The following is a 5,405-nucleotide window of genomic DNA, read 5'->3' as shown; positions in this document are numbered from 1 at the left end:
CATGCAAAATGTAGAGTGGTGTATCGATAACTTGGATATGATGAGCTTTATTGTTATTTGTGACATAATTATCTTTTTTTTAAACTCAACAAACATTTATTCAGCACCATAAACTGTGCTAGGTGCTAAGAAATATAACTGAGAACATGATAAGCAAGGCTCCTGCCTTGATCAGATACTTTTGCTTTAAATTATCTTGCTAACTAATACAATGATATGTTCTCTGCTAGGATTATATTTTTGAAAAGTCAGAGTCATACAAAGCCTCTTCTGGAATACTTTTAGTTTCTTTATGGCAAACTTGATAGAAATCTTTGTTTAACTTAGAGAAACAAAAAAGATGGTCTTCAGTATCCTTTTTGACAAGCATATTGAAGTTCTAGTTAGTTCTCAAACAGTATGGCAGTTGGTGACCAACTAGACTTTAGACTATTGTGCTTGTGGGTTGGGGAGTCTGTGATGCCATCACTGCACTGGGATGAGGTACACTTACGGTTCCCCTCACTGTCCACCTGGAGGGCCAGTTCTTCTGAGTTGAAGGGGTTCAAGTCATCCTCAAAGAAGCTACTTCTTTAGCGTCCACTGCTGGTAACACCAGTGTCTTGAGGCAGGGAGTCAGATGTACCTGATTGCTTGCTGATGCTGGCAATGGCCTCATGGAAGGGCTGCAGGTCGACATCCACCAATGAGCTGGACTCAGTGGCCACAGCCTAGCTGGAGTCCCCAGTGGGCAGCTTAAGGGCATCCTGGGAGTGTGTGGTGGGAAAAAAGAGGTGGGGGGCACTTTGCCCACAGGAAGCTAATTAGCTCTTCATGATGAATGGTGTTCCAGCCCTTTTCTGCCCACTAAAGCACATCTTTGATACAACACTGGAAGCCAACCTGGATGCCCAGGTCAAAACTCTGTTGGTGGGCATCCCCACTCTCCTTGTAGAGAGAGGTGGGTTGGTCATGGCTGAATTCTAGAAGGGGGCCCTACATGGAGAGTCCTTGCTGTTGGCACCCAGAATCCTTGTAGAGTTGGGCCACAGCAGTGGCTATGATCTGGAAGAGGTGCAATAGCTTCTGCTGCTTGCTCTTGAGCCCTGCTGCCTTAGTGGCTACCTCCTTCTGCAGCTCAGGAGGCATCTGCTCTTTCTGTTCAGCCTCAGCCAGCCACTGGCACTCCCACTTGAAGAACCAGTGCTCTGTGATCTTGGCCTCTCCCTCCTTCAGCTGTTCCTCCAATCTTTATCTTCCTGCAGGCTGTGCACCGCCTCTACCACCTCCTCCTCCTCCACCTACTCTTGTTCTTCCACCTCCACCTTATCTTCTTCTCTGAGCTCTCCTCCTCCTTCCATGGCCATCTCCTCTGCAGGCAGGTGGGACCCAGAGGCCAATTGGTAAGGCCTGCACTACCCGTGGCCCTATGGGATATAATAATCTTAAATGTTGAACAATTCTTGCTTAAGTTATGAACAAAATGAAGTACAATCTACTATTTACAAAGTAAATAGACACCTTACTAGAAAATTTAGTATATATTAAAACCATGCATATATATGTATATATATTAAAACACATTTAATATAAAATGGAATTGAGCTCTTGGTTCAGATAATTATAAAAAGGTTTTTTACTTGAATGAATATCTGGTGGGGGATTCAAAGATAGTGAGGAGCATGATCACATCAATTCTTGGTTGTATAGTTGTGTAGAAAGTCTAGCAATCCTTGCCTTCTCCCAGCAAGTAATCTGCTTCTTCCCCAATAAAGTAGACTTTAAGGCAAGAAATATTACTAGAGTTTAAACAGCTATATGATAATAAAAGCATCATCACCCAGTAAGTTATAATACTTCTAAATTTGTATGTACCTAATAACATGACCTCAAAGTACAGAAAGTAAAAATTGACAAAATTGTAAGGTAAATTTTACAAATACACCATCATAATGAGAGATTTTACACACTTTTCTTAGTAAATAATAGAATAAGAAGATAATCAGTAAGGATATAGAATATTGAACCATACAATTAATATTTGACCTAGTGGACATATATACAGTGTAATAATGGAGCCAGCTCCTACTAGTTTGTCAGAATCAGGTGTGTGCATCTTTTCCCAATTCCACATTTAGTGATATCATGTTGATAGTTTGAAATTGACATGGTGGAAGTATTCACACCATGGAAACCGGGCCAACAGTATACATCTGGGTATCTGTATTTTTGTTTCTTTAAGAATTAGTTGGTAAACATTTACCAGCATACTACTGCATGTACAAAGCACTGCATCTGTGACTTTCTGACTACACATTCTTTTTAATTACCTGAGGAAATCTTTCCCAAATTCACCGTATGGTGGGCCATAAAGAAAATGTGAATAAATTTCAACAGATTTAAATTATATGGAAATGTGTCGTTCGACCACAAGGAAATCAAGCTAGTAATCAGTAACAAAATAACAAGAAAATCATGAAATGTTTGCAAAATAAGCAGTATACTTCTTTATAATTCATAGGTTAAAGAAAAAATGTAATGGGAATTAGGAAATATTTTTAACTGAATGGTAATGAAAATATATGTCAACACTTGTGGGATATAGTTGAAGCTATGGTTAGAGGGACATTTGTAGACATAAATACATTAGAAAGAAGACAGAATGAAAATAAATGATATAAACATCCATTTCAAGAAGTTAGAAAAAGAGCAGCAAATTAAACTGAAGGAATATTGAATAAAGTAATAATAAAGATAAGAGCAGAAAAGAAATGTAGAGAAATTCAACAAAGCCAAAAGTCGGTTGTTTAAAAAAACTAATGAAATGTTTACGCTTCTACCAATATTATCCAAGAAAAAAGCAGTAAGGTACAAATAACCAAAGTCTGGAATGAAAAGCAGAACATCCCAATAGATTTTTTTTTTTTTTTTTTTGAGACAGAGTCTCACTGTGTTGCCCGGGCTAGAGTGAGTGCAGTGGCGTCAGCCTAGCTCACAGCAACCTCAAACTCCTGGGCTCAAGCGATCCTTCTGCCTCAGCCTCCCGAGTAGCTGGGACTACAGGCATGCGCCACCATGCCCGGCTAATTTTTTCTATGTATTTTTAGTTGTCCAATTAATTTCTTTCTATTTTTAGTAGAGACGGGGTTTCGCTCTTGCTCAGGCTGGTTTCGAACTCCTGAGCTCAAACAATCCACCCGCCTCGGCCTCCCAGAGAGCTAGGATTACAGGCGTGAGCCACCGCGCCCGGTCCCCAATAGATATTTTAAACGTAAAAAATATATGAACAACTTTATGTCAGTAAATTTGAAAATTTATATGGTATGAGCAAATTCCTAGGAAAATAACAACTTACCAAAACTGACACAAGAAATAGAAAATTATACCTGTGTAGAGTGTTATACCTGTTAACACAGTTGTATTGTGTACTTACTATTTTGTGCTCTGATTTTTTTTCACATAATAGTTTTACATATATAATTGCATTTAACAAGACATTCCTCACATTTGTCACTTTAATGTTTATTAGAAAACCTCTTTGTAACCATACCAATAATATAAGACATTTGGACGCTTTCCTATTTTCTATAATAGTTGTGTGGAGAACTGCCGTGAAATTTGTAATACCAATCTCTTTTTTTCCTTTGGTTATTTCCTGGGGGACATATTCTCTGTAGTGGAATTACTAGGAGAAAAATAGTCAATGGTTTCTTTTCATATGTTGCCAAGTTACTCTTCTGTAAAACTGAATCAATTTACAGTACCACTACCAATGTCTAAGTGCACTCATTTCCCCAAATTCCCACTAGCAATGGACTTTATACTCTGTGTTTTTGTTAGTATAAGAGATAAGCAATGAAACTTTTAAATTGTTGTAATTCGTATTCATTTAATTGCTATTGAGGCTTTATCTTTTTTCACATGATAGTATCCTACTTCAATTCCTTTTTATATAGACTGCCTGTTCATCGTCTTTGTTAACTTATCAAGTAGAATCTGAGTATTAACCTGATATATATGCATTCATATTTTTATTCAGGTTGGGTAGCGAGCCTTTATCAGTTACATTTTTCTCATGAATTTTTCCCATTATGATAGTCATTTCTTCTGATATTTATTTTGTTACATTTCATAGCTTAACAGCCTTTTTATTTTTAAGACATTTGAATATATTTATCTTGTATGTGATGGTATACTACATTTCTTTAAAAGTCAAAAATATATCACCTTTCCACAGTTGTAATAAATATGATATTTCATAGTCAGCTACCTGGTTGACTATCCACAAAATCTTTAAATCATCATATCTAGAAGCACTTAACCTCTGCTGTACACTAAGTCTGAACTGTATCAATCCTTTTTCTAATAACTTAGTCTCCGCTCCATTCCTGTAATTGTGTTTATACCTTACGCAGCAGTTCTGTGACAAAGTTCTCCTTTGATAATTCACCTAGTACCCTAATCCTTCTAACACTGGGACTTTGCCCTTCTCCCCCCCTGTTCTGGTAGGAACTTGAGTTCTGATTCTGAATTCCAGAATAGTAACTGGGACTGTAGATCTTGCTGCCACAACTCCAGTCATCAACTGTTTATCCGGATAATGCCTATCTCCCTTGTCACTTACATTGTTGTTCTTTACCTGTCTACCAGATCACCAACACCTTACCCATTTCTTGGCCTTCCCTAATGCTGACTGCTTACATGCATTGCCATCATTGTCCCAAGATTCTTTAGACATTAGACTACCTGGCTTGATTTCTTTCCCACTGCCTTTAACTGAATCTGTTTTGCCCTAATGTAGTGAATGTATTTAATTCTCAAGTGCTAGCTTTGTCTGTCTGACCTCTCCTGACACTGACTGAATTTCAATTTTTTTAAAAAAGAATTTAACTTTATGATTTAACAAAATATACTCTGTCATTGAAGCTATGAATATCATCTGGAATTTGTTGCAAATGTACAGTATAAGGCACAGATCTAAGTTATTGATATATTTATTACCATAACTAGCTGACAAAACAACACTTATTAATCTTTTCTCAATTGATGTGTTATTTATATTTTTACAGTAGTTTAGTTCTTATAATAATAATTTGAATCAATTTCTGGATGTTCTATTCCACTGATCAGTCTCCTTCATTTAGTTATAGTATGACATAATTCTGACAACTCTGGTTTTTAGTATGTATTTGTGAATTTAAGTACTCTCATCTTTAATCTTTCTGACAATGACAAAGGTATATTTCTCTATTTAAATCTTCCATTTTTTACTCTTTAGGGTATCAATTTTATTGTGTCACAAACTTAATAGATGCATAAGGATTTAATGTTTCTGGCAACTATTGTAGAAGGATCTCATTTCTTTTCTGGGTTAGGCATTGCATTTTCTGTATTATTAGCATGTAGGTATGCCTTCAATTTTTGTG

General features: G+C 36.8%; 1 pseudogene; it reads right to left on the bottom strand.

Moving 5' to 3' along the window:
- Positions 1 to 383: 383 nt before the first annotated feature.
- Positions 384 to 4,717, bottom strand: LOC105826810 (annotated as a pseudogene).
- Positions 4,718 to 5,405: the final 688 nt, after the last annotated feature.

Source organism: Propithecus coquereli, unplaced genomic scaffold (assembly GCF_000956105.1).
Source record: "Propithecus coquereli isolate 6110/MARCELLA unplaced genomic scaffold, Pcoq_1.0 Scaffold92, whole genome shotgun sequence".
Classification (NCBI taxonomy): Eukaryota; Metazoa; Chordata; class Mammalia; order Primates; family Indriidae; genus Propithecus; species Propithecus coquereli.
This window is presented reverse-complemented; position numbering and strand designations above follow the sequence as displayed.